This window comes from Petromyzon marinus, chromosome 3 (assembly GCF_048934315.1).
Source record: "Petromyzon marinus isolate PM22_M1 ecotype Great Lakes invasive population chromosome 3, UKy_Petmar_22M1.pri1.0, whole genome shotgun sequence".
Lineage (NCBI taxonomy): Eukaryota > Metazoa > Chordata > Hyperoartia > Petromyzontiformes > Petromyzontidae > Petromyzon > Petromyzon marinus.
The window spans coordinates 27,032,919-27,045,549 of record NC_133669.1 but is presented as its reverse complement, the minus strand read 5'-3'; positions in this window follow the sequence as shown (position 1 = coordinate 27,045,549).

The window sequence follows — 12,631 nt, the reverse complement described above, 5'->3', positions numbered from 1 at the left end:
CCGCTCGCGACGCGAACATTTGCAAATTTTGTGAACAAATTGGGTTACACTCAAATTGCTCGTTGTAGGGAAATATCGTCAAGAGAATGCTCGTTAAGCGAAACACACCTGTATACAGTGTACACACAGCACACTGTATATGAGCGTTTACACAATGTATGCACAGTTCACACCAGCGTATACACACACAGTACACCACACATTCTTTAGAATGTAAAGACAGCCAGTACATTCACTCTCACAATCCGATTCTATAAGAATAGGTGTTCCCCCAATGCACTCAGGACAATGAGCGCTCGGGGTGAGCAGCTACATCATGGGACCTCCTTTGCCAGTACCAAAATATGATAATAGCTTGTTAAACACCAAACATAAACCTCTTGCTTCGGTGTTTAACAACTTAACCCCTGTTTTGTTGCTAGAAAAAAATGGAAAACCTATTTTCATATTTTGGTACTGGCAAAGGAAGTCCCATGGTGAGTGAGTGGAGTATGTATGTTCTCCTCCTGTTACAAAGAGTGAGTGGCGTTTGGGTGATCTCTCCATGTTCTGCAGAATTTGAGCGAGTGGAGTTGGTATGTTCTCCCCCTGTTATAAAGTGTTATAGTGAGTGGAGTTTGCATGATCTCCCCTTGTTCTACAGAGTGAGTGCAGTTTTTATGTTCTTCCCCTGTTCTCCAGTGTCAGTGAGTAAGCGGAGTTTGTATGCTCTCCCCTTGTTATGTAGTGTGAGTGAGAGGAGTTTATATGTTCTCCCCCTGTTCTGTAAAGTGTGAGTGGAGTTTGTATGATTTCCGCCTGTTCTGTAGTAAGAGTGTGTAAGTTAGTTTGTATGATCTCCCCCTGTTCCACATAGTAATAGTGGAGTTCATATATTGTCCCCGTGTTATACAGTGAGTGTAGTTTGTATGATCTCCCCTTGTTCTACAGTGAGAGTAAGTGAGTGGAGTTTGTATGATGTCTCCCTGTTCTGTAGTGTTAGTGGAGTTTGAAAGTTTTACCCCAGTAGTGCAGAATATGATTTAGTGAGTGGAGTTTGTATGTTCCCCGCTGTTCTGCAGAATGTGAGTGGAAACTGTATGATCTCCGCCTGTTCCGTAGTGTGCGAGTGAGTGAAATTTGTATGATCATCACTTGTTTTACAGAGTGAGTGAGTGGAGTGTATATAATCTCCCCGTTCTAAAGAGTAAGAGTGAGTGAGTGGAGTATGTGCATTTTCCCGATGTTATAAAGGGTTAGTGAGTGGAGTTTGCATGATCCCCCCTTGTTCTACAGGGTGAGTGGAGTTTGTATGTTCTCCGCATGTTATGCAGAATGTGAGCGAGTGGGTTTGTATGTTTTCCCCATGTTATATAGAGTGAGGGGCGTTTGTATTATTTCACCCTGTTCTGCAGTGTGAGTGAGTGGAGTCTGTATGTTCTTCCCCTGTTCTTCAGTGAGATTGAGTGAAGTTTGTATGATTTCCCCCTATTACGGAGTGAGAGTGAATGAACGGAGTTTGTTGTATGTTCTCTCCATGTTCTCCAGTGTCAGTGAGTAAGTGAAGTTTGTATGATCTTCCTTTGTTCTACAGTGAGTGGAGTTTATATGATCTCCCCTTGTTCGGCGCCATCTTGATGGCAAGATGGCGCCGATGATGGCAGCCTCGGCCGGTTGGTGCGCCCTGTTTTGTCCAGTTTTGTCTTGTTTTGTCTTGAGAGGGGCTTGCTGTTCAACACACTCGTGCTGGTGAGAGAGGCCTGCTTTTCATCACACCCGTGCTGGTGAGAGAGGCCTGCTGTTTTGGGGCCTGCTGTTCATCACACCCGTGCTGGTGAGAGAGGCCTGCTGTTCAGTACACCCGTGTTGAGGGGCCTGCTGTTCAGCACACCCTTGCTGGTGAGAGAGGCCTGCTGTTCAACACACCCGTGCTGGTGAGAGGGGCCTGCTTTTCAGCACACCCTTGCTGGTGAGAGAGGCCTGCTGTTCAACACACCCGTGCTGGTGAGAGGGGCCTGCTTTTCAGCACACCCGTGCTGGTGAGAGAGGCCTGCTGTTCAACACACCCGTGCTGGTGAGAGGGGCCTGCTTTTCAGCACACCCGTGCTGGTGAGAGGGGCCTGCTGTTCAGCACACCCGTGCTGGTGAGAGAGGCCTGCTGTTCAGCTCACACGTGTTGAGGGGCCTGCTGTTCAGCACACCCGTGCTGGTGAGAGGGGCCTGCTGTTCATCACATCCGTGCTGGTGAGAGGGGCCTGCTGTTGAGGGGCCTACTGTTCAGCACACCCGTGTTGGTGAGAGAGGCCTGCTGTTCAGCACACCCGTGTTGAGGGGCCTACTGTTCAGCACACCCGTGCTGGTGAGAGGGGCCTGCTGTTCAACAGACCCGTGCTGGTGAGAGGGGCCTACTGTTCAGCACACCCGTGCTGGTGAGAGGGGCCTGCTGTTCAACACACCCGTGCTGGTGAGAGGGGCCTGCTGTTCAACACACCCGTGCTGGTGAGAGGGGCCTGCTGTTCAACACACCCGTGCTGGTGAGAGGGGCCTGCTGTTCATCACACCCGTGCTGGTGAGAGAGGCCTACTATTCATCACACCCGTGCTGGTGTGAGGGGCGTGCTGTTCATCACCCCCGTGTTGGTGAGAGGGGCCTGCTGTTCACTCCCATGCTGGTGAGAGAGGCCTACTGTTCATCACACCTGTGTTGGTGAGAGGGGCCTGCTGTTCACCACTCCCATGCTGGTGAGAGGGGCCTACTGTTCAACACACCAGTGCTGGTGAGAGAGTCCTGCTGTTCATCACACCAGTGCTGGTGAGAGAGGCCTGCTGTTCAGCACACCCGTGCTGGTGCGAAGATGGCGCTGATGATGGTAGCCTCAGCCGGTCGGTGCGCCCTGTTTTGTCTTGTTTTGTCTGTCAATTCAGTGTTTTGCCAAGATTTTCGGAGTTCTCTAACAAGAGACGAACTTTTAAATATCAGGGAAACAACTCCTGTGGATTTAATTCCTACTTTTCTGCTTCCAGCGGCAGAATTAGTAGGCATTCTAGTCAATGCCGCGCTAGGCTTTGCTCAAGCGACGAAACGCCGCCCAAGGGGTAAACGGTCGGGGGCTCTAGTACGGCTACGCAGACGCGGGATCCGAACAGTGCTTCCGAGCTTTTTCCTCTCCAACGTACGTTCACTGTGCAACAAAATGGATGAACTTCAGCTACTGATGGTAAAAAACAAAGACTTTCTTTCAGCTTCTGCATTGTGCTTCACGGAAACATGGCTGTGTGATTTGATTCCGGACACTTCGCTACAACTAGCAGGATTCCATCTTGTAAGATCGGATCGTGACATAGCACTCTCCGGCAAGACGAAAGGCGGTGGTATTTGTTTTTACATTAACAGTGGCTGGTGTGTAGATGTCACAGTGATTCTGCAACATTGTTCTCCACTCCTTGAATCAATTTTTATAACCTGTAAACCGTTTTACTCGCCTCGCGAGTTCGCGTCGCTCATTTTGGTCGGAGTTTATTTGCCGCCTTGTCCTCAGGTTAAAGAGGCCCAACGCATGCTCGCCGATCAGATTCTGAGTGTGGAGCGAGCAAATCCAGATTCGTTGGTTATCGTACTTGGCGACTTTAACAAAGGTAATCTCAGCCACGAACTCCCCAAATACATACAATTCATTAAATGCCCAACCAGAGAAGGGAACACTCTGGATCACTGTTACACTACAGTCAGTAGAGCCTACCACGCCGTCCCCCGAGCAGCACTAGGACACTCTGACCATGCCATGGTCCACCTGATTCCTGCATACAGGCAGAAACTAAAACTCTGTAAACCTGCTGTGAGGACATCTAAACAGTGGACCAGTGAGGCTGTGGAAGATTTGCGGGCGTGCTTAGACTGTACTGACTGGGATATGTTCACGACTGCTACCAATAGTCTGGATGAACTCACAGAGGCTGTGACGTCCTACATCAGCTTCTGTGAGGACTGCTGTATCCCAACACGTACCAGGGTGAACTTTAACAACAATAAGCCCTGGTTCTCAGCAAAGCTCAGAAGGTTGAGGTTGGAGAAGGAGGAAGCGTTTAGGAGTGGAGATAGAGACAGATTCAAGGAGTCGAAGAACAGGTTTAGCAAAGCGGTGAGAGAGGCTAAACGACTGTACTCAGAGAGACTAAAACACCAGTTCTCTACAAACGACGCTGCTTCTGTCTGGAGAGGGCTCAGGCAGATCACCAACTACAAACCCAGAGCCCACCACACCACTAACGACTCCCGCCTAGCCAACGACCTGAACGAGTTCTACTGTAGATTTGAAAGACAATTGGACTGTCCTGAACCACCCCTTCCAACCCAAGAGGCCCCATCCCCCACCAATACTACAGAGACGACTATCTCCTTTCAGGAGGGAGAAGTTAATAGACTTTTCAAGAGGCAGAATCCACGCAAAGCAGCCGGGCCGGACTCTGTCTCTCCAGCCACCCTCAGGCACTGTGCTGACCAGCTGTCTCCGGTGTTCACCAACATCTTTAACACCTCCCTGGAGACATGCCATGTACCAGCCTGTCTCAAGTCCTCCACCATCATCCCTGTGCCCAAAAAGCTAAGGCCAACAGGACTAAATGATTACAGACCGGTCGCCCTTACATCTGTGGTAATGAAGTCTTTTGAGCGCCTGGTCCTGGCACACCTCAAAGCCATCACAGACCCTCTCCTGGACCCCCTTCAGTTTGCCTACAGAGCCAACAGGTCTGTGGACGATGCAGTTAACATGGCCCTCCACTTCACCCTACAGCATCTGGACGCCCCAGCATCCTACGCCAGGATCCTGTTTGTGGACTTCAGCTCTGCCTTCAACACCATCATCCCTGCCCTGCTTCAGGACAAGCTCTTCCAGCTGAACGTGCCATACACCACCTGTAAATGGATCACAGACTTCCTGTCTGACAGGAAGCAGTGCGTTAAGCTGGGAACACAAGTCTCTGGCTCCAGGTCCATCAGCACCGGAACTCCTCAGGGCTGCGTCCTTTCCCCTCTGCTCTTCTCCCTGTATACCAACAGCTGCACCTCCAATCATCTGTCCGTCAAACTATTGAAGTTTGCGGATGACACCACCCTCATTGGGCTGATCTCTGGTGGGGATGAGTCTGACTATAGGTGGGAAGCTGACAATCTGGTGACCTGGTGTAGCCAGAACAACTTAGAGCTAAATGCTCTAAAGACAGTTGAGATGGTTGTGGACTTCAGGAAGAATACAGCACCACTCACCCCCATCACCCTGTTAGACTCCCCAGTAAAAATTGTAGAGTCCTTCCGCTTCCTGGGCACTATTCTCTCCCGGGACCTCAAGTGGGAATTGAACATCAGCTCCCTCACCAAGAAAGCTCAACAGAGGATGTACTTTCTACGGCAGCTGAAGAAATTCAACCTGCCAAAGACAATGATGGTGCAATTCTATACAGCGATCATTGAATCCATCCTCACCTCCTCCATAACCGTCTGGTACGCTGCTGCCACTGCCAAGGACAAGAGCAGACTGCAGCGTATCATCCACACTGCTGAGAAGGTGATTGCCTGCAATCTACCAACCCTCGAGGACCTGCACACGACAAGGTCCATGAGGCGAGCGAGGAAGATTATGGCCGATTTCTCCCACCCTGGACACTCTCTGTTTCAGCTACTCCCCTCCGGCAGAAGGCTTCGGTCCATCAGGACCAAAACCTCACGCCATAAAAACAGTTTCTTCCCATCTGCTGCTGGCCTGTTAAACAAGGCCAAGGGCTAACACTGTTTTTAACATTTGATCTACATAACGACACCTTGCCGATATTAACTATGTTACCCTATTTGTATTTTTTATTTTTAAATTATATCTTAAAGCTATTTTATATTCGATATGTATTTAATTTTATATACTTCAGCCCCTTGGTGTTAGACTTTTAACCCTTATTATAGTAAGACTTGTTTAAAACTTATTTAAGATTTTAGATTCCTATATGTTGAATGTATGCACCATCCTGCCAAAGTAAATTCCGTGTCGGTGTGAACTTACATGGCGAATAAAACCCTTTCTGATTCTGATTCTGATATTGGACAATTCACCCCCGTTCCGAATAGCGTGAGTGTAGTTTGTATGATGCCTCCCTGTTCTGTAGTGTGAGTTCGTGGATTTACATGTTCTCTCCCCATTCTGCAGAATATGATTGAGTGAGTGGAGTTTGCATGATCTCCCCTTGTTCTACAGAGTGAGTGAGTGGAGTTTCTATTATTTCCCCCTGTTACGTAATGTGAGTGAGTGGAGTTTGCATGTTCTCCCCTTGTTCCGTAGTGAGAGTTTGTATGTTCTCTCCATGTTTTTAAGAGTTAGAGTGAGTGTAGTTTGTATGATTTTCGGTTGTTCCACAGTGAAAGTGAGTGGAGTTTGTATGATCTCCCCCCGTTATAAAGTGTTATAGTGAGTGGAGTATGTATGTTCTCCCCCTGTTATAAAGAGTAAGTGAGTGGAGTTTGCATGATCTCCACTTGTTCAACTTAGTGAGTGTAGTTCGTATGTTCTTCCCTTGTTCTCCAGTGAGATTGAGTGGAGTTTGAATTATTTCCCCCTGTTCTGTAGTGAGAGTGAATGAGCAGAGTTTGCATGTTCTCTCCATGTTATAAAGAGTTAGAGTGAGTGTAGTTTGTATGATTTCCCCTTATTCCACAGTGAAAATGAGTGGAGTTTGTATGATCTCCCCCTGTTATTAAGTTTTATAGTGAGTGGAGTTTGCATGATCTCCCCATGTTCTGTGAGTGGAGTGTGTATGTTCTCCCCTGTTATGTAGCGTGAGTGAGTGGAGTTTCTATGATGTCTCCTTGTTCTGTCGTGTGAGTGATTGGAGCTTGCATGTTCTCTCCCCTTCTGCAGCATATGATAAGAGTGAGTGGAATTTGTATGATCTCCCCTTGCTTGTAGTGTGAGTGAGCGAGTGAGTGGAGTTTACATGATCTCTCCCTGTTCTTAAGAGTAAGAGTGAGTGGAGTATGCATGTTCTACCCCTGTTCTGCAGTGTGAGTTAGTGGAGTTTGTATGTTCTCCCATTGGTATAAAGAGTTAGTAAGTGAAGTTTGTATGATCTCCCCTTGTTCTGTAGTGAGAGTGAATGAGCGGAGTTTGTATGTTCTAATCGTGTTATAAAGATTTCGAGTGAGTGCAGTTTGTATAATTTTCCGTTGTTCTACAGTGAGTGAGCGGGGTTTGTATGATCTCCCCCCGTTATAAAGTGTTATAGTGAGTGGCGTTTGCATGATCACCCCTTGTTCTACAGTGAGTGAGTTCAGTTTGTACGTTCTTAGCCTGTTCTCCAGTGTCAGTGAATAAGTGGAGTTTTTATGCTCTCCCCTTGTTACGTAGTGTGAGTGAGTGGCGTTTATATGTTCTCCCCCTGTTCTGCAAAGTGTGAGTGAGTGGATTTTGTACATCCCCCCCCCCATTCCGAATAGCGTGAGTGGAGTTTGTATGATGCCTCCCTTTTCTGTAGTGTGAGTTCGTGGATTTACATGTTCTCTCCCCATTCTGCAGAATATGATTGAGTGGAGTTTGTATGATTTCCCCCTGTTCTGTAGTAAGAGTGTGTGAGTTAAGTTTGTACGTTCTCCCTCTGGTATAAAGAGTTAGTGAGTGAAGTTTGTATGATCTCCCCTTGTTCTGTAGTGAGAGTGAATGAGCAGACTCTTTGGTTCTTTCGGTACTGCACGTAGGTATAAAACATTGTTGTTTTATACCTACGTGACTTTACCGAAAGAACCAAAGAGTATGGATCCCTGCAGAGTTTTTTATGTTCTAACCGTGTTATAAAGAATTAGAGTGAGTGCAGTTTGTATAATTTTCTGTTGTTCTACAGTGAGAATGGATTTAAAGCTTTCGTGACTGCAGGGATTCATATTCTTGGTTCTTTCGGAGAAATTTGAGACTGACGCCATCCAGACTGCCACTCTGCGCCCAACCTTATGGAAGAGGTACGTGGATGACACTTGGCCGGCCTGCTCTAGACCAATTCTTCGACCACATCAATTCCATACACCCAGCCATCAGATTTACCATGGAAGTCGAAAAAGATGGCAAGCTACCTTTTTTGGATGTCCTAATAAAAAAAGAGACCTGATGGTTCAATGAGCCACTCTGTCTACAGCAGGGGTCTCAAACTCGCGGCCCGCGGGTCAATTGCGGCCCGCGGAACGATATTTTGTGGCTCCCTAATTGACATAAAAAAAATTATTTTATTTTTAATTTTTACCATAGCTCAGGCTCGTGACAGCTTCCGGTGTTTGTTGACAAGTTAGCCAACGCGAATTAGCAACGTTAGTCACTTGGTTGAAACGTGATTCCGGAGTGACACCAAGTTGAAGGAAAATATATCCTGTCACCCAGTGCAAGGTACAGAGGACTTAGGAAATGGGATATGGGATATTTACACAGAAATATTTTTTTTTTACTTTTAATTAAATAGTACCGGTAACATACACAAATACATACTGTAAATGTTTTTTTTCTGAACAGTAGCCAACCAGGAACTGATCTGAAGAATTTAGTGTGAGTGCATTTGATTGGTCCACTGTGGCCTGTTCGGTAATTTAATTGGTCTGAAGTGACGGTAAATGTTTTGGCTGCATGAAGCTTGTGTAAAAAAAAACATAAATTAGCCGCATCATTGTTTAAGCCGCAGTGTTCAAAGCGTGTAAAAAAGTAGCGGCTTATAGTCCGGAAATTATGGTCGTTTTTTATTAACTTTTTTTCTATTATTATTAAATGTGTTTTGGGTTTTTTTTGTCACCCAGCCCCAGTCATGTCTTTCTCAAAGTCTGCCGTGAAGAGAAAGGTTGGCGAAGAGCACAGACAATTTCAGGAAAAGTGGGAGACGGAATATGTTTTTGTTGAGAACAAGGGCACCCCGACGTGTCTTATATGCACAGAGAAAGTTGTGGTGCACAAGGAATCCAACATCAGATGTCATTACTTAACTAGACATACTGAGGAGTATGCAAAATACCAGGGAGATGAGAGAGAGGACCAGGTCGCCAATCTTAAAACATGTCTACTGAGGAAACATGATTTTTTCAAGAAAGCAAGCAAAGACAGTGATGCAGCAGTCGAAGCTAGCTACGTGGTGAGTGAGATGATTGCTAAGGCGGGAAAGCCATTCAAAGACAGCGAGTTCATCAAAAAGTGCATGTTATAGGCTGAAAGTATAGTCTGTCCGGAAAAGAAGGGTCAGTTTAGCAACATCAGCCTTTCAGCCAACACAGTGGCAGAGCGCATTTCTGACCTGTCAGGTAACATATACGATCAACTGCGTGAGAAAGCCAAACATTTCCGTGCATACTCAGTCGCTCTTGATGAGAGCACAGACATCACTGACACTGCGCAGCTCGCAATGTATGTCCGTGTTGTTGACGACAATTTTGAAGTGACAGAGGAGTTGCTCACAGTGAATCCAATGCATGGCCAGACCACCGCTCAGGTGATATTCCGCCAGCTGTGTGATGCCATTGTGGATGCCTGTTTACCATGGAAGAGGTCTCCTGGAATAACAACCGACGGAGCGCCATCGATGACAGGGAGGAGAAATGGACTGGTGGCAATTGTTCAAAGAAAACTGGAAGAGGAGGATGTGGAGGAGGCCATTGCTCTGCACTGCATTATCCATCAGCAGGCCCTTTGCAGCAAATGCATGAAGTTTGACAATGTGATGTCTGTCGTTGTGAAATGCATCAACCATATCAGATCCAGGGGCTTAAAGCATCAGCAGTTTCGCGCCTTTTTAGAGGAAATAGAGTCAGCATATGAGGATGTGCTCTACTTCACCGAGGTACGTTGGCTCAGCAGGGGAAACGTCTTGAAGAGGTTTTTTGAGTTGAGAGCAGAAGTGAAAGCCTTCATGGAGAAGGATGGGATGGCTGTTCCTGTGCTAAGTGATCCCAAATGGCTCATGGACTTAGCTTTTCTTGTTGACATCACACAGGAGCTGAATGTACTGAACAAGAAGTTACAAGGCCAGGGGCAGCTTGTCAGTGCTGCCTATGACAACAAAGTCAGAGCATTCTCCACAAAACTTGTGTTATGGAAAGCCCAGCTCTCTCAGACAAACCTCTGCCATTTCCCAGCAGGCAAGGCACTCATGGATGCGGGCACACTATTCAGTGGTGAGAAGTATGCTGATGCCATTGTAAAGCTACAGGAGGAATTTGATCACAGGTTTGCAGACTTCAAGACACACGGAGCCACTTTTGAAATTTTTGCTGACCCCTTCTCCTTCGATGTGCAAGATGCCCCTCCTGTGCTTCAAATGGAGTTAATTGACCTGCAGTGCAATTCTGAACTCAAGGCCAAGTTCAGGGAGGTGAGTGCAAAAGCAGACAAGCTTGGACAATTTTTGAGAGAATTGCCCCCCACCTTCCCTGAGCTTTCCAGGATGTTCAAGCGGACCATGTGCCTTTTTGGGAGCACATATCTGTGTGAAAAGCTCTTCTTCACCATGAACTTTAATAAGTCAAAGTACAGGTCCAAAGTTATTGATGAGCATCTTCAAGCAATACTGAGGGTGTCAATTGCTTCCTCCCTCAAGCCAAATGTGGCTCAGCTGTGTAAGAAGAGGAAGCGCTGCCAGGTCTCTGGCAGCAAGGAGTAGGTAAGAGAAGCCTATGTTCTGAAGAACCGTTCATGTTCTGAACTGTTATTAATAAAGATTGAGAAGATTGGATCAGTTGTACTTTTTTTAATACTTGATGCGGCCCAGCCTCGCCCAGACTCTACCTCCAGCAGCCCCCAGGTAAGTTGAGTTTGAGACCCCTGGTCTACAGGAAAGCTACCCATACGGATGCTTACCTGAAACCGGATTCCCACCACTATCCATCCCAGAAGAATTCCCTCATCAAGACTCTGTATCATAGAGCCCAATGCATATCCGACCAGGAACATATAGCCAGTGAACTCAAGCACGTACACCAAACTCTTAAGGCTAATGGTTATTCCAACTACACAATACGCAAAGCTATCACTCCAACCATGAAGAAGGACCCTCTTGAGGAGCCTTTTAAAACTATCACTTTACCCTACATTGCGGGGATCACAAAAAAGATCTCCAAAATCTTGAACAAACACAAGATCCAGGTCCGATTCAACACATTACTTAAAATCTGTGATCTGGTTCCATCTGTAAAATATGTGATTCCGGACATACAGTACCCTGGCGTCTACAAACTAAGTTGCCTCTGTGGTAGTAGTTACATTGGAAAAACCAAACGACATGTCTCGGACCGCATTCGTGAACACAAAGCAGACCTGAAACACGGTAGGACCAACACCTCGGCCGTGGCAGATCACTGTTATAATTCAGTAGGTTCACATGACATTGACGTCTCCAAGACAGAGGTTCTTTGCAAACCATCTGGCTACCATGAGAGATTCGTTCATGAGGCTATCCACATATTCATAATAAAGGTTTTTGGGTTAGATCGCGTTATTTATGTGTCGTAACCCTCCACCACCCGACATGGCCTATCAGCAAAAAAAGTGTCACGTTGACAAAAGACAAATAGTTCACTACTTTAGCCCACCGGTGTGTTGAAGAGTGAATCCACAACATTTACAGTTTGAGTACGACGTTTCGCTGGTAATTACATCCAGCATCATCGGGCAATTCGCCAAAATGGTAAAGCCCTCGCTTGCTCCCGGAATTATGAATAATATTGGTCGCAAAAGCCTACGTGTTTAAACCGCTATCCACATATACAAACACAGAGACAATTTGAACCGAGAAGATGGATTCTGGCTTAGCAATCATTGGAAGGATCTGATAAACCATTTCGGGTCTTAATTGATTGATCACGTTTAAGGTGGCTTTCAGACCGCATCCATTATTTTTCGTCTCCCCCTTCCTCTTTTCTGAACATAGATGGACTTGTCCATCTAAACAAACTGTCAAATCTCTCTCCTTGGTGCTAACGTTAAAAATAACCGCCACTTTTTTCAAATTTTCTTGTTGTGGTTTTCACACCTGATGATGATTGCTTGTGTTGCAGTCGAAACGTCGTGAGAATTTTATTGTTTTATTTTTTGATTATTTTATTGTTTCCCTTCTACGTGACTTTACCGAAAGAACCAAGAATATAGTGAGAATGGAATTTGTATGAGTGAGTGGAGTTTGTATGTTTTCCCCTTGTTCTGCAGAATGTGAGTGAGTGGAGTTTGTATGTTCTCCCCCAGGTAAAGAGTTAGTGAGTGGAGTTTTCATGAACTCCCCTTGTTCTAGAGAGTGAGTGGAGTTTGTACATTTCCTCCCTGTTCAGAAAAGCCTGAGTGAGTGGAGTTTGTATGATGTCTCTGGAGTGTGAGTGAGTGGAGTTTGCATGTTCTCCCCCTCTTATGCAGTGAGTGCAGTGTGTATGATCTCCCCTTGTTCAACAGTGAGAGTGAGTGGAGTTAGTACGTCTCCCTGTTCTGTAGTGTGAGTGGCGTTTGGAAGTTTTCCCCCAGTAATGCAGAATGTGATTGAGTGAGTGAAGTTTGTATGACTTCCCCATATTCTATAAAGTGAGAGTTTGAGTATAGCTTGTATGATCTCCCCTGGTCTGTAGTGTGAGTGAGTGGAGTTTGAATTATCTCCCACTGTTTTGCAGA